Genomic DNA, 23797 nt, shown 5'->3' on the forward strand with positions numbered 1-23797 from the left:
ATAAATATAAAATTATTTAACAAATTCAGTAAGCAATTCAGAATAAACTTCTTCACATAGTAAGTGATGAGGATGTGGAATTTAATGCCACACACAGCGGTTGAGCTAATGAGTATAGACTCTTTGAAGCTCACAAGAAATAACAAGCATGGAAATTAGGTTCAAGAAAATTGGAACACCTCAACTGCCCCATTCCCATATCAGTATTTTTTATTTGCCTCATTGGGTGTAAGGATCATTGGCTAGCCCAGCATTTGTTACCTACCCCAAATCACCCTTCAGAAGGTGATGGTGAGCTGCCTTCTTGAACCGCTGCAGTCCATGTTGTGTAGGTACACCCACAATGCTGTTAGGGAGGGAGTTCCAGGATTTTGAGCCAGCGGCAGTGAAGAAATGGCAATATAGTTCTATGTCAGGATGGCGAGTGACTTGGAGTGATATTTCCAAGTTGTTGAGTTCCAAGGTATCTGCTGCCCTTGTCCTTTTAGGTGGTCATAGGTTTAGAAGGTACTAGAAACATAGAAACATAGAAAAACTACAGCACAAAACAGGCCCTTCGGCCCCACAAGTTGTGCCGAACATATCCCTACCTTCTAGGCCTACCTATAACCCTCCATCCTATTAAGTCCCATGTACTCATCCAGGAGTCTCTTAAAAGACCCTATTGAGTTTGCCTCCATTACCACTGACGGCAGCCGATTCCACTCGCCCACCACCCTCTCAGTGAAAAACTTCCCCCGAACATTTCCCCTGTACCTATCCCCCAGCACCTTAAACCTGTGTCCTCTTGTAGCAGCCGTTTCCACCCTGGGAAAAAGCCTCTGAGAGTCCACCCGATCTATGCCTCTCAACATCTTATATACCTCTATTAGGTCTCCTCTCATCCTACATCTCTCCAAGGAGAAAAGACCGAGCTCCCTCAGCCTATCCTCATAAGGCATGCCACTCAATCCAGGCAATATCCTTGTAAATCTCCTCTGCACCCTTTCAATCTTTTCCACATCCTTCCTGTAATGAGGCGACCAGAACTGAGCACAGTACTCCAAGTGGGGTCTGACGAGGGTCTTATATAGCTGCATCATTATGCCCGGACTCCTAAACTCAATCCCTTGGTTGATAAAGGCCAGCACACCATATGCCTTCTTAACCACCTCCTCCACCCGCGGGGCCGATTTTAGAGTCCTATGGACCTGGACCCCAAGGTCCTTCTGATCCTCTACAGTACTAAGAGTCTTTCCCTTTATATTGTACTCCTTCATCCCATTTGACCTGCCAAAATGGACCACTACGCATTTATCTGGGTTGAAGTCCATCTGCCACTTCTCCGCCCAGTCTTGCATCCTATCTATGTCCCTCTGTAACTTCTGACATCCCTCCAGACGATTCACAACCCCACCAACCTTCGTGTCATCGGCAAACTTACCAACCCATCCCTCAACTTCCTCATCCAGGTCATTTATGAAAATGACAAACAGCAAGGGTCCCAGGACAGATCCCTGGGGCACACCACTGGTGACCGACCTCCATTTAGAAAAAGACCCATCTATACCCACTCTCTACCTCCTTTGGGCAAGCCAGTTCTGGATCCACAGTGCAGCAGCCCCTTGGATCCCATGCCCTGCCCATGTACTGTTGAAAGAGAGTAGCTGTCATGCATCTTACAGCACACTGCTGGTACTTTGTGTTGGTGCAGAGGGAGACAATGTTTAATGTAATGGATTGAGTGCAATCAAGTTGGCTGCTTTGTCCTGGATGGTGTTGAGCTTCTTGAAAGTTTTTGGAGCTGTACTCATCCAGGCAAGTGGGGAGTAGTCCATCATACGTGTGCTCTCTCAATGGTGGACAAGTTTTGGGGAGTCAGGAGGTGAGTTATTCGCCACATAATTCCCAGTTTCTGACTTGTTCTTTAAACCACAGTATTTATATGGCTAGTCCACTTCTGTTTCTGGTCAATGGTAACTCCCAGAGTGTTGATAGTAGGAGATTTAGTGATGGTAATATCAGGTGCAAAGCAGATCTTCCCTTTTAAGGAAACTCCAGGAAATCCTAGAAACAATGTAACAGGATCAGAGAGCCCCTATTACACTCTCTCCTTATTTCCTGTACTTAATGGCTTTTGGTTCCCAAAAGCTACTGACAGGGAAGTCTATCCTTTAATCCCCATTACTAAATGAGCCAAATGGCATTAATCTGAGGACGTTGAAGAAGGCAAAGCAATAAATGGTAATGGTTATAATAATGAAAGGTTCTGAAGGGTTAAAATCAGATAAATGGGGTACCTTAATTTACAAAGAGAAACCAAGGAAAGACAGGCTCATTAGCAGGATTCTATAACCCATGGAGAGAGTTTCTAAATTCTGGAACATGGAATCCTGAAGAACACATTAGGATCTCAAAACCCTGGTGCAGGGGAATCTTGGAGCACATGGAGGGGCTTCTCTAAACAAATACCTATCTCTCCATTTATAAATATATGTATTAAAAAACAATGAGTCTGGTTAAATTATTGATGAACATAAATGGGAGGGAAAGTCAGTGGGAAAAAAAACAAGGCTGAAACATTTACAACCATCTAGCAATCATCTTCAGCCAGAAGTAAAGAGTAGATGATCCATCTCAGCCTCCTCCTGAAGTCCCAAATATAACAGATGACAGCTTCAGCCAATCTGATTCACTCCTCATGATATCAAGGAACAACTGATGCAATGGATATAGCAAAAGCCCCAAGAACAGCCCAGCAGTAATACTGAAGACTTGTGCTTCAGAACTAGCCACACCCAAGCCATGTTGTTCCAGCACAGCTATAACCCAACAATCACCCAGATATGACTTGTCTACAAAAAAGGACATATACAATCCTGCCATACCACTCTATCTTAATCATCAGTTAAGTAATGGAAGGTCAACAGTGTTGTCAAGTAACACTTAGTCAGCAATAATCAGCTCACTGAGTCACCATTGAATCCACCAGGGCCAATCTCCAGAGCTCATTCCAAACTTGGTCCAAACATGGACAAAAGTGCTGAACCAGAAGTGAGGAGAGCAACTGCCTCTGACATCAAGGCAGCATTTGACTGAGTGTGGCATCAAGAAGCCTTAGCAAAAATTGAGTCAATGGGAATCAGGGGGAAAACTCTCCACTGGTTGGCACAAAAGAAAATGGGTATGGTACTGGGATGTCAATCATCTCAGTTCCAGGACAAGCACTATAGGAGTCCTTTGGGATAGTGTCCTAGGCCCAATCATATTTAGCTGCTTCATCAATGACCTTCATTCCATCATAGAGTCAGAAGTGGGATGTTTGCTGATGTTCTGTGAAATTAGCGACTCTTCAGATACAGAAGCGGTCCATGCCCTTATACAGCAAGACTGGACACGTTAAAGCATAGTCTGATAAATGGTAGGAAGAATAGGGACATAGACTATTTCTTAAATGGGGAAAGGCTTCAGAAATCTGAAGCACAAAGGGACTTGGGAGTCCTGGTTCAGGATTCTCTTAAGGTTAACATGCAGGTTCAGTTGGCAGTTAGGAAGGCAAATTCAATGTTAGCATTCATTTCTCGAGGGCTAGAATACAAGAGCAGGGATGTACTGTTGAGGTTGTATAAGGCTCTGGTCAGACTCCATTTGGAATATTGTGGGCTCCATACCTAAGGAAGGATGTGCTGGCCTTGTAGGAGGTCCAGAAGAGGTTCACAAAAATGATCCCAGGAATGAAGGGTTTGTCATATGAGGAGCGGCTGAGGAGTCTGGGTCTATACTCGATGGAGTTTAAAAATAGGGGGATCTAATTGAAACTTACAGAATACTGAGAGGCCTAGGTAGAGTGGACGTGGAGATAATGGGAGAGACTAGAACTCAAGGGCACAACCTCAGAGTGAAGGGACGCTCCTTTAAAACTGAGATGAGGAGGAATTTATTCAGCCAGAGGGTGGTAAATCTGTGGAACTTTTTGCCAAAGAGGGATGTGGAGGCCAGGTCATTGAGTGCCTTTAAACCAGAGATAGATAGGTTCTTGATCAATAAGGGGATCAAGGGTTACGAGGAAAAGGCAGGAGAATGGGGATGAGAATCATATCAACCATGATTGAATGGCGGAGCAGACTCAATGGGCCAAATGGCCTAATTCTGTTCCTACATCTTATGGTCTTATAGACCGGTGAGCCTAATGTTGGTACTGGGGAAGTTGCTAGAGTCTATTATCAAGGATTTCATAACTCAACATTTGGAAGGCAGTGGTATGATCAGACAAAGTCAGCATGGATTTACAAAAGGGATTGACGAATCTATTGGAAATTTTTGAGGATGTAACTAGTATAGTTAACCGAGGAGAACTGGTGGATGTGGTTTATTTAGACTTTCAGAAGGCTTTTGACAAGGTCTCACATAACAGATTACTATGAAAAGTTAAAGCACATGGGATTGCAGATAATGTCTTAAGATGGATAGAAAGCTGGCTAGCAGATAGGAAGCAAAGAGTTGGCATAAATGGGTCTTTTTCTGATTGGCAGTCAGTGACTGGAGGGTTCTGCAGGGATCTGTGCTAGGATCCCAACTGTTCACTTTATATATTAATGATTTGGAAGAGGGAACAGAATGTATTATCTCCAAATTTACAAAGTTGGGTGGGAGGGTGAACTGTGAGGAGGATGCAGAGATGCTTCAGCGTGATTTGGACAGGCTGAGTGTGCTGGCATATGCATGGCAGATGCAGTATAATGTGGATAAATGTGAGGTTATCCACTTTGGTAGCAATAATAGGAAGACAAATTATTACTTAAATGGGTGCAAATTGAGAGAAGTGGATATTCAACGAGATCTTGGAGTCCTCGTGCATCAGTCGCTGAATGTAAGCGTGCAGGTATAGCGGGTCTGTCATATGAGGAGAGACCAAGTCAGTTAGGATTTATTCACTGGAATTTAGAAGAGTGAGAGGGAATCTCATAGAAACTTATAAAATTCTAACAGGGTTAGACAGGGTAGATTCAGAAAGAATGTTCCCAATGGTGGGGGAATCCAGAACTGGGGGTCATAGCTTGAGGATAAGGGATAAACTTTTTAGAACTGAGGTGAGGAGAAATTTCTTCACCCAGAGGATGGTGAATGTGTGGAATTCACTACCACAGAATGTAGTTGAGGCCAAAACGTTGTCTGATTTCAAGAAGAAATTAAATTTGGCTCTTTGGGCTGAAGGGATCAAGGGATATGGGAGAAAGAGGGGATCAGGATATTGAATTCGATGATCAGCCATGATCAAAATGAATGGCAGAGCAGGCTCAAAGGGCTGAATGGCCTATTCCTGCTTCTAGTTTCTATGTTACCTAGTTACTTACAGTTCAAATAGATCTGATCAACAGTTTAAAACCTACTTTACGCTCTGACAAGAAAGTTTATCAATTTACCGACTGAAAGTATGAAAATCTCATGGTGACACGATGGGCTAAAGGGGACTTGTGCGGACCCTAACCACTGACATTGGATCAAATAGCAGCTGTAAATTCTATGTTATTAAAACATGCTGCTTTTACCATGATTTGGTTTGATTCCATAGAGGAACTAAGTAAGAGTTAAATCTGAAGCTCCCCTCTTTAGGGCAACTATACTACTTACCCCTTCCCCTCACTGGTCCTCTTGACTACACATCCGATCCATAACTACCTACCCAACATCCGATTAACCCCTGACTGCCCTTCTGACCATCCTCATCACTCCAACTACTCCTTTTGTGGGTTTTGATGTTCAGCCATTTAATTTGTACCCTTCAAGTAACTAGACTAAGTCACAGAGTTCTCTTAAACAGCCAGCTTTAATTCAAGCTATAGCGGACGACACTGGAAAGTCACACGTCAGAGCCAGTAACTGCCCAGAATTCAAAAATACACAAGCAGTTATAGTTTCAAATTTGATTACAACTAATTAGCATATACCAATCAAGGTATAGGAGTTATCTCTATCTATTCATAACTATTGATTAAGGTTACATCATTCATGAGGTACAGATATCCAATCAGCATGAAGAATTAATCATGTTATCTGACCTAATTCATCATTGTTACAAGAGATCATTGATGTCCCAGCTTGTGCTTGTGTCCGTGTCCGTAGACATCACTCTTCCTCCCAGATCCAGATGTCTGATTCAATGAATTCTCTCAGACTAAATGCCTTGACGCTTCTCTGTGAAGACTTTTCTGAAGACCGCTGTTTTTTTTCTCATTACAGATTATGTGATTCTTAAACTTGTATGATTATTAACCCTTTCACCTCCCAACCAGTCCCCCTCCCAACTACCCTCTCAACCTCCTAACCACAACCCCACTCCCCCGACTACCCTCATCAACCTCACAGATGAGCCAACTCTCCCTGACCAAATGACATCTGACAACCCAAAGGCCCCATTGACCAACCTTCCACCGCATCCTACCCACTTACTTACCCCTGTCTTCTCCAGGTGGCTGGATCTTTAAACTTAGCTGCTTTATGGTCGCTGTTACAGTAATAAAAGGGGTGTGGCTTCACTTCCTCCACTTATCTGGACTGGAGAGAAAGCCTCAGGGATTGCATTGTGCTTTCTCACCCAGCCTGAGTCGGAAGGTCAGATGACAATGTGACTGTATTTTTGTGCAAGTAAAAAGGAGTGGTGTGTTGATCGGACTTTTAAAAAAAATTCATTCATGTGATCTCAGTGTCACTGGCTAGGTCATTTATTGCCTGTTCCTTATTACCCTTGAGAAGGTGGCAGTGAGCTGCCTTCTTGAACTGCTGCAATCCATCTCATGTGGGTACATTCACAGTGTTGACAGGGAAGAGTTCCAGGATTTTGACGCAGCGAAAGTGAAGAAACAGTGATGTCAGGATGATGAGTAATTTGGAAGAGAACTTGCATGTGGTGCTGTTCCAATACGTCTGCTACCCTAGTCTAGAAGAAATTATAAAAGTCTTGGGTTTGAAAGGTGCTGTCTAAGGGGCCTTTGTGAGTTCTGCAGTGTATTTTGTAGATGGTACACACGGGGTTGTGTGTGTCAGTGGTGGAGGGATTAAATGTTTGTGGACAGGGTGCCAATCTGCTTTGTCTTTAGTGTTATTGGCGCAGTACTCATCTAGGCAAATGGAGAGTATTCCATCACACTCCTGACTTGTGGATAGTAGATGGTGGACAGGCTTTGAGGAGTCAGGAGGTGAGTTACTCGCCGCAAGATTCCTAGCCTGTGACCTGCTCTTGCAGCCACAGTATTTATATGGCTGATCCAGTTCAGTTTCTGGTCAATCATAACCCTCAGGATGTTGATTGTGGGGATTCAGCGAAAGTAATGCCATGTGGTAATGGTCAGAAACTCTCCTGTTGGAGATGGTCATTGCCTGGCACTTGTATGGTGCGAATGTTACTTGTCAGCCAATGTTTGGAAATTGTCCAGTTCTTGCTGTACTTGGTCAGGAACTGCTTCAGTATCTGAGGAGTCACAAATGGGGCTGAACATTGTGCAATCATCGGCAAACTGCTACTTCTGACCTTATGATGGAAGGAAGGTCATTGATGAAGGAGCTGAAGATGGTTGGGCCTAGGACTATGATTGCTCAGTGCCATGGGATATTTTATATCTGCCTGAGGGCAGTCAGAGCCTTAATTTACGAACTCATTCAAAAGTCAGTACTTCTGACAGTGCAACACTCTGTACTTCAACTGAATGCCAGCCAGAGCAGTCGAGACCCAGAGGGCGGCATGCTTCCCATTAAGACATTGATAACATTCTTTACAATGCTTCCTGGGAATTGACAAATTTTAGCCTTTCTGGTTGCTGAAGGTTGCTGAAAAAGGTTGCTGCAGAAGATTGGGTCACACGGAGTTGGGGGTAGGGTGTTAGCGTGGATTGGGGATTGGCTATCTGACAGGAAGCAGAGAGTCGGAATAAATGGGTGCTTTTCTGGTTGGCAGATGGTAACTAGTGGCGTGCCGCAGGGATCGGTACTGGGGCCTCAACTATTTACCATTTATATAGACGATCTGGAGGAGGGGACTGAGTGTAGGGTAACAAAGTTTGCAGACGACACAAAGATAAGTGGAAAAGTGAATTGCGTGGAGGGCGTAGAAGGTCTGCAGAGAGATTTGGACAGGCTGAGTGAGTGGGCGAGGATCTGGCAGATGGAGTATAACGTTGACAAATGCGAGGTTATTCACTTTGGAGGAAATAATAGCAAATTGGATTATTATCTAAATGGAAAAAAATTACAACATGCTACTGTGCAAAGGGACCTGGGGGTCCTTGTGCATGAGACGCAAAAACCCAGTCTGCAGGTGCAACAGGTGATGAAGAAGGCAAATGGGATGTTGGCCTATATCGCAAGAGGGATAGAATATAAAAGCAGGGATGTCTTGCTGCATTTGTACAGGGCATTGGTGAGGCCGCAGCTGGAATACTGTGTGCAGTATTGGTCCCCTTATTTGCGGAAGGATATATTGGCCTTGGAGGGAGTGCAGAGAAGGTTCACCAGGTTGATACCAGAGATGAGGGGAGACTGAGCAGATTGGGTTTGTACTCGTTGGAATTTAGAAGGCTGAGGGGGGATCTTATAGAGACTTATAAGATAATGAAGGGGCTGGATAGGGTAGAGGTGGAGAGCGTCTTTCCACTTAGAAAGGAAGCTAGAACTAGAGGGCACAGCCTCAAAATAAAGGGGGGTCAGTTTAGGACAGAGTTGAGGAGGAACTTCTTCTCTCAGAGGGTGGTGAATCTCTGGAATTCTCTGCCCACTGAAGTGGTGGAGGCTACCTCGTTGAATATGTTTAAATCACGGATAGATGGATTCCTGATCGGTAAGGGAATTAGGGGTTATAGGGATCAGGCGGGTAAGTGGAACTGATCCACTTCAGATCAGCCATGATCTTATTGAATGGCGGGGCAGGCTCGAGGGGCTAGATGGCCTACTCCTGCTCCTATTTCTTATGTTCTTATGCTGCAAATCCATCATCAGCACATAGCCCACATCGCAAACATTAACTTGTCCATTCTTTTCACAATGTTTGACTGACCTGCTGCGGATTTCAGATTTACAGCTGTGGTAGAATCTTCTTGCTAAGTTGCTTTCCGTTTCAAATCCATGAGTCCAGCTGTCACCTGATGGAAGTGCAGCTCTGCTCCAAATCCTAGAAACTGGGTCATTTGATAGAAAGATGGGACTGCCAGGTGACATCAGTGAAGCCTGGCTTTGCCCGAACCAATCTACCCTTGTACGGTAGAGCACTCCACCTGAGATCCCCAAGGCCCAAATGGTCCAGAATCTTAGTTTCTGTAGGGTTTTCATAAATTCTCTTTTTACCCTTTAGGGTAATGCAGGGGCTTACAACTCTTCTTGTAGTTGGCTTTATTAACATTAAAACAACAGGGAGGCAAGTAGAGAACCGTACATGTTTGAAGCTCAGAATGGTGAAAGTCTTTTTCTTCAAGAGACTTAGCGGTAAATTCTCCATGAACATTTTTCTTCATTCTCTTCTGCTTTGTCTACCTGAACTTATTAAACTGGCTGATTGGAGAAGGTCATGGATTCCCTCCAGGATTGAAAGTTTGAGGCCTGCTAAAGGCTTCACCTGACACTCTAGGAGAGGTGACCAGAAGTTGGAATCTGCTAATTGGAAATTGATGTCTGTGCAACTTCCTCCAAAGTTTGAGGTCTTGGATTTTCCAATAGAATCATCCACACAAAGAGTCCAAAAAAGATCCAGGGCTCGAACCTGTTATATCGGTGCAGTCCAGACAAAATCAGGCAAAGCAACACAAATGATCGAGTATTGTGACAGAAGTGAATCAATCCCAAAACCACTTACAGAAAGGGGAAAACGAAACAATTACAATCTATTGCACTGCCTGACTGCTCCAGCTCTCAGAAAGTTTAATGTGTGATGATGCAAATCAATTTGTGGAAAGTTGAAGTTTAAACTAGCCAGTGCCTTATGCATAAAACTTCCCAATTTCACCCAGGGCAGAAACTCTTCCCCAGCCTCCAGGAAAGAGGTAATTCTAACCCGACAGTAAACCTGCCCTTTCCTGAAACCTGCAAACTTTCTAATGAGGGAAAAGTAAATCTAAATGGTGCACAGAACTTGAACATCCTCTCAGAATAAGTACATTCTTCAGTTTGAAGATCAAGCTTGTCTGAATCTCTCGATCACCAGCCCAAAACACTTACAAAATGTGAGCGCTTGATTTTCAGTTTCTGTCGAGCACGTAGAACTGATTATGTGGGGATAATGTGACAGTGTTATTGGGATGAAGACTCTGCAAACATGTTCTATGCAACACATTTGTGCTTTCAACAGGAAAAACTAGAGACAGAAGGATGAAGATACTTTTCAATTCACACAGTGCATTCAACGAACAGATAAAGTCAACAGATTGGGTCCAGAGACAGGACAGAAAGATATAAATGGTTGCGAACAGCTGAGAGTAACGAGCTGCACAGCAGGGCTCTGGGCACAAGGGGGAGCCAAAAGGCTTCAGTTCGAGTCTGGGCTTTTCCTCTTCCTGATACGCATACTCCACTTTTCTACAGGCTCTGAGCTCGAGGCAATCACACATGATCATGAATAAAGATGACCAGCAAAGGCCACACTCTCAGCTTTATTTAAAGAGACTACTGGAAACTAGAGGAACCAGGATGTTGGAATTGGAATCTGGGTGCCGCTGGATAAAAGCAAATTACTGCTGGAATCTGAAACCAAAAGAGAAAATGCTGGAAGATCTCAGCAGGTCTGGCAGTATCTGTGAGGAGAGAAAAGAGCTGACGTTTCAAGTCCAGATGACCCTTTGTCAAAGCTAAAAGACATAGAAGTGGGAGATATTTATACTGCAGGGTGAGGGAATGAAAGGTGAGTCATAGCCACAGAAACCAGGGGAAAAGGCTGCTAAAGGCAGTCCATAGAGAGAATAAAGGGTGTGAATGGCCAAACGGCAGAGAAGCTAAACTCGGAGGGTAAACTGTGACAGATGAAGATGTGGGGGGAGGGGGGGAAATGGATGGGACAGAGGTAAAATTTAGAAAAGGGGGAGAAAAGGTAAAGGAAGAGGGATAAAGTAGGGGGAAAGACTGGGGGGAAGAAAAATGAAAAAAGACAATAAAGAAATAAAAGGTAGAGAACAGTAAAAAAATAAATAAAATAGAATGAAAACAAAGGGGTCAAAGTGGGGTGGAGCAAATCATCTGAAGTTGTTGAATTTGATGTTGAGACCGGAAGGCTGTAAAGTGCCCAGCCGGAAGATGAGATGCTGTTCCTCCAGTTTGCGTTGAGCTTCACTGGAACATTGCAGCAGGCCAAGGCAGACATGTGGGCATGGGACCAGGATTGTGTGTTAAAATGGCAAGCAACCGGAAGGTCAGGGTCCTGATTGTGCACAGACCAAAGATGCTCAGCAAAGCACCCAGTCTACGCTTGGTCTCTCTGATATAGAGGAGACCACATTGGGAGCAGCGAATGCAATAGACTAAATTGAAAGAGGTGCAAATGAAACGCTGCTTAACCTGGAATGAATGTTTTGGACCTTGGATGGTGAGCATGAAAGAGGTAAAGAGACAGGTGTTACACCTTCTGCAATTGCATGGGAAGGTGCCATGAGTGACGGGAGAGGTGTTGGGTATAGTGGAGGAGTGGGCTAGGTTATCCCGGAGGAACAGTCTCTGTGGAATGCTGACAGAGGGAGTGAAGGGGAGATGTGTTTGGTGGTGGCATCACGCTGGAGTTGGCGACAATGGCAGAGGATTATGCTTTGCATGCAGAGGCTGGTGGGGTGAAATGTGAGAACAAGGGGGACCCTATTCTTCTTCTGGGAGGGAGGGAGGGGAGGGGGTGAGGGTTGTGGTACAGGAGATGGACTGCATGTTGTTGAGGGCCCTGTCAACAATTGACGATGGGAATCCACGGTTGAGGAAAAAGGAGCACATATTACAAGCACCACGTTGGAAAGTAGCATCATTGGAACAAATGCAACGGAGGCAAAGGAGCTGAGAGAACGGGTTGGAGTTCTTACAGGATATAGGGTATGAAGAGCTGTAGTCCAGATCGCTATGGGAGTCAATAGGCTTGTAATGGATATTGGTAGATAGTCTATTGCCGGAAATGGAGACAGAAAGCTCAAGGAAAGGAAGGGAAGTGTCTGAGATGGACCAGGTGAAGGCGATGGAGGGGTGGAAACTGGAAATGAAGCTGATGAATTTTTTGAGGTCTGGATGCCGCTCTTGCGCTACGAAACACAGAAAATAGGAGCAGGAGTAGCCAATCAGTCCTAGAGCCTGCTCCTCCATTCATTATCATCCAATTGGCACCCTGTACAAGAAGGACGGGTTACACCTAAACTGGAGGGGCACGAATATCCTAGCTGGGAGTTTTGCTAGTGCGGTTTGGGTGGGTTTAAATTAATGTGGCGGGGGGTGGGGATCAGAACAATAGGTCAGTAAGCATAGAGGCTGGGGATGAGGTTGGGGGCAACACAAGGCTATCTAAGAGGAAGAGCATTCTGGGGGAGGATGACCTCAGTGAGCCTGGAGTGCATCTGCTTCAATGCAAGGAGCGTCACGGGCAAGACAGACGAGCTTAGAGCCTTAATGCTTGCGCAGAACTTGGATGTGGCTGCAGTGACGGAGACTTAGTTAAAAGGACAAGACTGGCAGCTGAATATTCTGGGGTATAAGTGTTTTAGGCGAGACAGAGGAGGGGCTCGGAGAGGTGGGGGAGTAGCAATGCTGGTTAGGGAGCATATTACAGCGGTACAGAGGGTGGACAATTTGGAAGGGTCAGGTAACGAGTCACTGTGGGTGGAGCTCAGAAACAGGAAGGGCGCAGTCACTATGCTGGGGATATACTACGGGCCTCCCAACAGCCCACGGGAAGTTGAAGAATGGATATGCAAGGACAGGTGCAGAAAAAATAGGGTTGTTGTAGTGGGAGACTTTAATTTCCCTCACATAGACTGGAAATCGCTTAGGGCTGGGGGCCTGGACGGGGAAGGATTTATAAGATGCGTACAGGAAGTTTCTTTAGAACAATATGTTGACAGTCCAACTAGAGAGGGGGCTATACTGGGGAATGAGCCCAGTCAGGTCATCAAAGTTTCAGTGGGGGAACGCAAATAGTGACCACAATTCTGTAAACTTTAGGATAGTAATGGAAAAAGATGAGTGTTGTCCTATGGGTAAGGTGCTGAATTGGGGGAAGGCTAACTACAGCCGGATTAGGCAGGATTTGGTGGCTGTTGATTGGGAGAGGCTGTTCGAGGGTAAATCCACATCTGGCATGTGGGAGTCTTTTAAGGAGCAGTTGATAGGACTGCAGGACAGGCATGTGCCTGTAAAGAGGAAGGATAGGAAAGGTAGGATTCGGGAGCCGTGAATAACCAGTGAAATTGTGGGTCTAATCAAAAAGAAGAAAGAGGCATACATGAGGTCCAGGCAGCTAAAAACAAATGGAGCACTGGAGGAATACAGAGAAAGTAGAAAATAACTCAAACAGGGAGTTAGAAGGGCAAAAAGGGGTCACGAAATGTCCTTGGCAGACAGGATTAAGGAGAATCCTGAGGCATTTTATACATACGTTAGGAACAAGAGGGTTGTTAGGGAAAGAATCGGACCTCTCAGGGACAAAGGAGGGGAATTATGCTTAGAACCAAAGGAAGTAGGTGAGATCCTAAACGAATACTTTGCATCAGTATTCACAAAGGAGAGCGACATGTTGACAGGTGGTGTCTCAGAGGGATGTGTTGACCCATTAGAAAAAATCTCAATTACAAGGGGGGGAAGTGTTAGGTTTTTTAAGAAACATTAAGACAGACAAATCCCCAGGGCCAGATGGCATCTATCCTAGACTCCTCAGGGAGGCGAGAGATGCAATTGTTGGGCCTCTAACAGAAATCTTTGTCTCTTCACTGGACACAGGTGAGATCCCAGAGGATTGGAGGATAGCAAATGTGGTCCCGTTATTTAAGAAGGGTAGCAAGGATAACCCGGGTAATTATAGGTTGGTGAGCTTGACATCTGTGGTAGGGAAATTGTTGGGGAAGATTATTAGAGCTAGGATATATGCGCATTTAGAACTGAATAATCTCATTAGCGATAGACAGCATGGTTTTGTACGAGGGAGGTCATGCCTCACAAATTTGGTTGCGTTTTTTGAGGAGGTGACAAAAACGATTGACGAGGGAAGGGCCATGGATGTCGTCTATATGGATTTTAGTAAAGCGTTTGACAAGGTCCCTCATGGCAGGCTGGTGCAAAAGGTTAAATATCACGGGATAAAAGGTGAGCTAGCTAGATGGGTGGAGAACTGGCTTAGCCATAGAAGACAGAGGGTAACAGTGGAGGGGTCTTTTTCCGGTTGGAGGTCTGTGACTAGTGGTGTTCCGCAGGGCTCTGTACTGGGACCTCTGCTGTTTGTGATATATATAAATGATTTGGAGGAAGGTGTAGCTGGTGTGATCAGTAAGTTTGCGGACGACACTGTTGTGGGAAAAGTACCATTGGGTCAGGCTTGAAGGTTTCAAGAATACAGTTCTATTTTAACGAAGCTTCGTGGAGAAAAGGCACTAACAAGCAGCAAACCTTCTCTCAATGAGACAATAGGAGCAGTCCATCTTTATACCCTTTACACAATAGATGGACCGGACATCTAGCCATTATCACATCGTCGTAATCAAGTAGATGATCGAACGTTAACACATCGTTATAGACAAATACAGACAGATACAGACATGAACATGTTAACATCGCATTGTCTTATGAATGGATACATTTCCTATGTCAGTGGCTATCAATGGTTTTTAGTTTTGGCCTATTCATATAGTAATTTACAGTAATTGGTTTTCCTGCAGTTATGTATTCCCGATCCCACCTGTAGCTAATGTCATTATCTACCCCTATTGTCCTTATCCTTAAGCCCTGGCTGGCTTCCTGTAGGATTTGATTCCTGCATGTTTAACTTTGAATAGCTGTCTGTCCTTTATGTTTTAATCTCAGGTGGCTGTCTGTACTGAAAGTCAGTGCCCGTTTAATGTCTCTTTCCCAGGTGACTGTTTGTGTGCCAGGCAACCATCTTATGTGTACCCATCTGTATATTTTTCCCACTTCAACACGAAGATTGCTGGAGTTGCGGATAGTGATGAACATTGTCAGAGAATTCAGCAGGATATAGATAGGCTGGAACATTGGCCGGAGAAATAGCAGATGGAATTTAATCCAGATAAATGGGAAGTGATGCATTTCGGTAGATCTAATGTAAGAGGGAGCTATACAATAAATGACAGAACCATCAGGAGTATAGACACGCAGAGGGACCTGGGTGTACAAGTCCACAGATCCTTAAAGGTGGCAGTACAGGTGGAGAGGGTGGTGAAGAAGGCATATGGCATGCTTGCCTTTATTGGACGGGGCATAGAATATAAAAGTTGGCATTTGATGTTGCGGCTGTATAGAACGTTGGTTAGGCCACATTTGGAATATTGCGTCCAGTTCTGGTCGCCACACTACCAGAAGGCTGTGGAGGCTTTGGAGAGAGTATAGAAAAGGTTTACCAGGATGTTGCCTGGTATGGAGGGTCTCAGCTATGAGGAGAGATTGGGTAAACTGGGGTTGTTCTCCCTGGAAAGACGGAGGATGAGGGGGCGACCTAATAGAGGTGTATAAAATTATGAAGGGCATAGATAGGGTGAACAGTGGGAAGCTTTTTCCCAGGTCGGAGGTGACGAACACAAGGGGTCACAGGTTCAAGGTGAGGGGGGCAAGGTTCGACACAGATGTCAGGGGGACATATTTTACACAGAGGGTGGTAGGGGCCTGGAATGCACTGCCAAGCAAGGTGATTGAGGCGGACACGCTGGGATCATTTAAGACTTATCTAGATAGCCACATGAACAGACTGAGAATAGAGGGATCCAAACGAATGGTCTAGTTGGGCACATGAGCGGCGCAGGCTTGGAGGGCCAAAGGGCCTGTTCCTGTGCTGTATTGTTCTTTGTTCTTTAACTCAGTCACCTGTTCCCGCCTTCCCCCATATCCTTTGATCCCTTTCGCCCCAAGAGCTATATCTAACTCCTTATTGAAGACATATAATGTTTTATCTTCAACTGTTTCTGTGGTAGTGAACTCCACAGGCTTACCACTTTCTGGGTGAAGAAATTTCTCCTTAACTCAGTCCTAAATGGTTTAGTCTGTATCCTCAGACTGTGACCCCTGGTTCTGGACTGCCCCGCCATTGGGAATATCCTTCTTGCATCTACCCTGTCTAGTCATGTTAGAATTTTATAAGTCTCTAGAGATCCCCCCTCATTCTTCTAAACTCCAGCGAATATAATCCTAACCGACTCAATTTCTCCTCATACATCAGTCCTGCCATCCCAAGAATCAGTCTGGTAAACCTTTGCTGCACTCCCTCTATAGCAAGAACATCCTTCCTCAGATAAGGAGCCCAAAACTGCTCACAATATTCCAGGTGTGGCCTCACCAAGGCTCTGTATAATTGCAGCAAGACATCCCTGCTGCTGTACTCAAATCCATTCTCTACGAAGGCCAACATACCTTTTGCCTTCTTTACTGCCTGCTGCACTTACATGCTTACCTTCAGCAACTGGTGTAAGAGGACACTCAGGTCTTGATGCACATTTCCCTCTCTCAATTTATAATCATTATTATATATAATTTCTAATAATTAGAATTGTAAGTATAATAATCTGCCTTCCTGTTTTTCCTACCAAAGTGGATAAAATCTCATTTATCCACATTATATTGCATCTGCCATTTGCCCACTCACTCAGCTTGTCCAAATCACACTGAAGCATCTCTGCGTCCTGCTCACAGCTCACCAGCTTTATGTCATCTGCAAATTTGGAGATATTAAATTTAGTTCCTTCATCTAAATCATTAATATATGTTGGGAATAGTTGGGGTCCTAGCACTAATCCCTGTGGTACCCCATTAGTTACTGCCTGTCATTTGGAAAAAAACCATGTTTATTCCTGCTCTTTGTTTCTCATCTGCCAACCAGTTTTCTATCCATCTTAATAAATACCCAATTCCATGAACTTTTATCTTGCAATCTAATTTCTTATGTGGGACTTTGTCAAAAGCCTTCAGAAAGTCCAAATAAACCACATTCACTGCTCCTCTTTTTGAAGTAAAGTATTCAACTTTCACTCGTATCACCAAAACAGGTTAACTGATTCGCTTTATTGCTACAAGTAAAATTTTTCTGTGCACAATTTGGCAGTTCAAAAGTTATTAATTTGCTGTGAAGTCTATTCATTTGTGTCCTTAGAAAATTCTTATCTTCCACTTTAAAATCATAGCTTTTAAGATGTGTAGCTTCCTTTTTGCTGTTCTTCTACCTAAAATGTGCTCCCTCACGCATTTGCGGTTTGTGATTCATATAAATGATTCAGACTTAAATGTAGGAGAGTTGATCAGTAAGCTAGCAGATTATACGAAAATTGGTGGGGTGATAAATAGTGAGGAGGATAGCCTTAGGTTACAGGAGATATAGATGGGCTGGTCAGATGGGCTGATCAGTGACAAACGGAATTCAGTTCGGATAAGTGTGAGGTGATGCAACAAGACCTGATGAACAGCAAGATCCTGGGAAGCACTGAGGATCAGAGGGACCTTGGTCTGCATGCACACCAGTCCCTTAAGGTAGCAAGACAGGTGGATAAAGTGGTTAAGAAGGCATATGGTATACTTGCCTTTATTAGCTGAGGTATAGAGTTTAAGATCAGGGTGGTTATGCTGGAACTATATGAAATGTTGGTTAGGCCACAGCGAGAGTATTGTTTGCAGTTCTGGAATCCACATTATTGGAGGGATGTGATAGCACTGGAAAGTTACCTGGATATTATCTGGGCTGGAGAGTTTTAGTTATAAAGAGAGATTGGATAGACTGGGGTTGTTTTCCTTGGAGCACAGGAAATTGGGAGGGGATGTGATTGTAATGTATAAGATTATGAGGGGCATGGATAGAGTAGACAGGAAGAAACTTTCCCCTCGCTGGAGGGATCAAAGATCGGGTGCTAGATTTAAGGTGAGGAGCAAGAGATTTAGAGGGGACGTGAGGAATAACTTTTTCAACCAGAGGATGGTGGGAGTCTTGAACTCACTGCCTGCAAGGGTGGTGGAGGCAGTGACACTCATAACATTTAAGAAGCATCTAGATGTGCACTTGTTTTGCCAAGGAATACCTAGATAACAAAGACACCTATGTCAGACTTCTATTTATTGACTACATCTCAGACTTCAACACCATTATTCCTACAAAACTTATCTCCAAACTCTGCGGCCTGGACCTCGGCTCCTCCCTCTGCGACTGGATCATGAACTTCCTAACCCACAGACCACAATCAGTAAGGATAGGCAGCAACACCTCCTCCACAATCATTCTCAACACTAGTGCCCCACAAGACTCTGCCCTCAGGCCCCAACTATACTCCTTATACACCTATGACTGTGTGGCCAAATTCCCCTCCAACTTGATTTTCAAGTTTGCTGATACCACCACCGTAGTGGGTTGCATCTCAAACAATGACGAGACAGAGTACAGGAAAGAGATAGAGAATCTGGTGAACTGGTGTGACAACAATAATTTCTCCTTCAATGCCAACAAAACGAAGGAGATTGTCATCGACTTCAGGAAGCGTAGTGGAGAACATGCCCCTGTCTACATCAATGCGGCCGAAGTAGAAATGGTCAGTGCTTCAAGTTTTTAGGTATCCAGATCACCAACAACCTGTCCTGGTCCCCCCATGCCGACACTATAGTTAAGAAAGCCCACCAATACCTCTACTTTCTCAGAAGACTAAGGAAATTTGGTATGTCAGCTACGACTCTCACCAACGTTTACAGACGTACCATAGAAAGCATTCTTTCTGGTTGTATCACAGCTTGGTATGGCTCCTGCTCTGCCCAAGGCCGCAAGAAACTACAAAAGGTTGTGAATGTAGCCCAATCCATCACGCAAACCAGCCTCCCATCCATTGACTCTGTCTACACTTCCCACTGCCTCGGAAAAGCAGCCAGCATAATTAAGGACCCCACGCACCCCAGACATACTCTCCACCTTCTTCCTTCGGGAAAAAGGTACAAAGTCTGAGGGCACGTACCAACCGACTCAAGAACAGTTTCTTCCCTGCTGCCATCAGACTTTTGAATGGACCTACCTTATATTAAGTTGATTGTTCTCTACACTCTAGCTATGACAGTAACACTACATTCTGCACTCTCTTGTTCTCTATGAACAGTATGCTTTGTCTGTATAGCGCACAAGAAACAATATTTTTCACTGTATACTAATACATATGACAATTATAAATCAAATCAAATCAAATCAAAAGGCTTACAAGGCTATGGACCAAATGCTGGAAAGTGGAATTAGAATAGTTAAGTGTTTGTTTTTAACTGGAACAGGTGTGATGGGCCAAAGAGCTGTTTCCTTTCAAGGGTCATTTCCTCAAGTACTCTGTTATTTAGATTATCAGGCCCTGGGGATTTACTGGCCTTCAAATCCCTCAATTTCCCCAACACCATTTCCCTCCTAATACTGATTTCCTTCAGTTTCCCAACATTTCTGGTATGTTATTTGTGTCCTCAACTATGAAGACAGAGACGAAGTACGTATTTAGTTGGTCAGCCATTTCTTTGTTCCCCATTATAAATTCCCCTGTTTCTGACTGTAAGGGACCTGCATTTGTCTTCACCAATCTTTTTATTTTTATTTTCACACATCTTTGGAATTATTGCTGGGTGCAGACGAGAGCAGGAGGGGAAGACTTTTCTCCAGCAATGGGAGGAAGAAACCTGAAGCTCTCACGAAGAGGTAGGTGAAGAATTGAGCAGCAGGAGCATTGTACACAGACCATGGATACAGAGTATGAAGCGTCTACCCACTCGGCTTGCAGCAGCACCTCTCCTTCACTTTCTGTTCATTTCCTCATCTCCTCGTTTCATTCAACTCTAAAGCCTGCTGAGCAGGTCTAGGACGTTGGACTGTCTCAGTGGGAATGAATGAATCATGACAGTTCCCAGAGAATCTGGTGCACAGCTGCATGAACCTCTTGTGGTTTCACACCTGCTCCACACTGATGGATAATACTCCTGGTTGCAGCAGGGGTGCTCGGATTGTCATGTGTGTGCAGTCAATCACACATTGTGGTGGTGGTACTCTCAACCGTTTGTGTCTTTCTGTTGTGTCTGTGGACCTGTTGACTTTGTCTGTTCATTGAATGCACTGTGTTAATTGAAAAGCATCTTCATCCTTTTGTCTCTAGCTTTTTCTGTTGAAAATACAAGTGCATAGAACATGTTCACAGAGTCGTTGTCTCAGAGAGTTTGCATGTTCTAGTCTGGAGCAATGGTCAAACATTCTTTTCATCGTGTAGTTGACCAGGAATCTCTCCCACTCTTACTCTAGGAGATTTTCACAGTAACTTCATTGCAGTGTTAATGTAAGCCTACTTGTGACACTAATAAATAAACTTTAAACATTTACTACCTGCCATTGGTGTGTTGGAAGGATTTTCAGGTTGACACTAAACCTGTTTGGCCACATTATTAACACATCTTCCGTGGCTATCAAGTCCTGGGTGGGACTCAAACCCAGAGATTCTAGCTCAAGGGACACTCCGCACTGTACAACAAGACCTCAACCTAGCATGTCCTGTGCCTGGGGGATTCCAGACAGAGGAGAATCCAAGAGCCCAATTATTCTGGCTCATCACAGGGAAACTTTACATAACTGTCAAATTGGCAATTTATCAATCAGCTGCCTGATATATTCATGTGTAGTCCGCTATATATCAAGACTACTATGTCTCCAGTAACGTCCCAGTAAAGTTCTGGAAGGAACTAGGATCTTCACAGTCACTGATAATGCTTAGTTCATCACGTCCAACAGGCAGCAGATCTTCTTCTAGGGAGCTGCAAATGTCTACAGCCCTGAAGTAGGAACCTCAGCCTGTTGAACTGCTTTTGTAAGAAGTAAAGGAGCTGTGTCTGTAGACCCTGTGACAGCTTCCTGCAACCTCGGCATCTCTCCAGTTTATGCGTCCTCTTGTGCACCCAATGATCACACCACAACACGTCAGCATTGCTGTGTGATTGAACTCATTGTGCAATGTAATGTCCAAAATATACAAGGTGCCTCCTATCCAGCTACTGTCTCTTTGAAAGCCTCCAAACTTCTCCAATATCTCTATGCTGACAGGAATAGAAGAATTTTAACTTGCAAGGGAGGGTGGGTGTTGGTGTATGCAGGGGCTTAAAGCAGCAAAACATGTATTATTGGAAGAGGAGCCCAGTGAATGGCTGGCTGTATTATTGGGAGAGGAGCCCAGTGATTGATCCAGTGATCACAGAATCACTACGGTGCAGAATAAAGCCATTTGCACATTCAACGTTTTCAGCTAACAGTTCAATTTTGTCTTGAATGCTTCAATTGAATCTGCCTCCACCGCACTCAGGCAGTGCATGCCAGACATTAACCACTTCTTGCATTAAAATTTTTTTCTCATTTTGTTTTCCTTCTACTGCCACTTACTTTAACTCTGTCTTTGCAATCTTTTCACAAACAGGAAGATTCTATCTACTCTGGCCAAACCCCTGATGAATACCTCGATCAAATTTCCTCTCAGCTTTCTTTTCTTCAAGTAAAACAGTTCCAATCTATCTTCATACCTGTACCTCCTCAGTCCTGGAACTATTCTCATGGATGTTTCACGCACTTTCTCTTATCCAATGCATTCAGCTTCTTCATAAGGTGTGGCACCCAGAACTGGGCTCAATACTCCAACTGAGGACAAACTAGAGTTTTATACAAAGTTTAATATAGCCAGTTCTGATGAAGGGTCATCCAGACTCAAAACATTAAACTCGAAACATTTGTGAGCAGCACGGTGGCACAGTGGTTAGCACTGCTGCCTCACAGCGCCTGGGACCTGGGTTCAGTTCTGACCTTGGGTCACTGTCGGTGTGGAGTTTGCATGTGCTCCCAGTGTCTGCATGGATTTCCTCCGGGTGCTCTGGTTTCCTCCCACAGTCCAAAAATGTGCAGGTTAGGTGGATTGGCTATGCTAAATTGTGCCTTCCTATCAGGGGGACTAGCTAGGGTAAGTACATGGGGATAGGGCCTAGGTGGGATTGTGGTTGGTGCAGACTCGATGGGCTGAATGGCCTCCTTCTGCACTGTGAGGATTCTATGATTAACTCCGTTCTCGCTCCATAGATCAAATTTTCCAGCCTTTTCTGTTTTTGTTAATATACCCTCTTTGCTCTAGTCCTTGATGCACCCATGCATAAAGCCCGGAATACCATAGGCTTTATTAACCACTCTCTCAATCTGTCCAGCCACCTTCAATGGCTTATGTTCATATACACCCAGGTCCTTATGCTCTTACATCCCTTTAACAGTTATACTCTATTTTAAATCAACTCTCCAAGTTCTCCCTGCTAAAATTAAAGACATTTCTTTATTCTGAACTTCATCGAGCCCCTGACTGCCCATTGCACCAGCAGTCAATGTCCTTTTGAAGTTCTACACGATCCTCCTCACAGTTCACAATGTTTCCTGGTTTCATTTCACCCACAATTTCTGATCTGGGGCCAGGACAACAAGCTCTACCTCATGCATATGGAGATAGGAGTCCTGTGATTGGCTGTACAACTGGAGGGCGCCTCAATGGTTGGTTGTATTATTCAGAGAGGGAGTCCTGTGATTGGTTGCATTGAAAGGGGCGGGGCTTGTTGCCCGGTCACGTGTTCTGGTCTCCATGCCGCCATTCCAATGCCGGGACAGTCTTCAGCTGCTTCTTGATATCATCTTTTTGTGAATCAATTTCTCTCACCTGGCGCCTCCAGGGTTTCTCTCCGTCCGTTCCGCTGAGGTGGTTTCGGCTTCATGGAGGTTAATGTGGGTCCCAAGGGCTGAGCTGGAGGCGGAGGGAGAGGCTCGGCGCCGGGCGGTGACCGTTGGTGGAGCCGCGAGGTGGCACCCGTTCTACGCATGCGCATGCGCTTGGCTTCGTGTTTAGCGGTCTGCGTCTGCGCGGCGACATTGGTTCATTATTTTGGCGGCGTTCAGTGAGCACTGATGATGAAATGTACCCGGATGCTCCTGCAGCAGCTGCAGGGAGAGGCTGGTGATGTGAGAGTGAACACAGTAAGAAGTTTAACAACACCAGGTTAAAGTCCAACAGGTTTATTTGGCAGCAAAAGCCACACAAGCTTTCGGAGCCTTAAGCCCCTTCTTCAGGTGATATCCATAAGACCAAACCTTTTTTGCATCATCCCCACAAACCTGAGAAGGATAGAAGATGGGAGAGTGACAGGAAGGCAGGTAGCCAGGGAGGTGAAGAAACAGCTGGGAATGTATCAGAATCTCCTTGTCAGAGTAGAAAGGAAAGTTCTGAGGGTGGGAGTGATGTCTAAAGGCCTAAGTGTTCCCATTGTTATAAGGTAGTAAACCTTTGTGTGAATTGCTAGAAGTCACGGGGTAAATCTATGGGACTTATTGGAATACACAAGATTGCTATAGAGAAAGGGGCCCAAACCAAGAGGACTACATACCAAGCTGTAGCTCTGACTGCAGGTGTAAAACTAAGTACAAACAGTCTGAGTGTGGGGATGGTGAACAAGCTACCTGAAAGCTACAGGCAACTCTTGTCAAAAGGAAAAGTAACTACTTATCCCTCAAGTGAACCTATAGTGACACAGGGGCTACCCAAACTCTTTGGCTGGGGTAAGGAAGGAGTTTTCCATCCGAGTTTACTAAATTCCCAGGTTTTAGTGA

This window comes from Mustelus asterias, chromosome 17 (genome assembly GCF_964213995.1).
Source record: "Mustelus asterias chromosome 17, sMusAst1.hap1.1, whole genome shotgun sequence".
NCBI classification, from domain to species: Eukaryota; Metazoa; Chordata; class Chondrichthyes; order Carcharhiniformes; family Triakidae; genus Mustelus; species Mustelus asterias.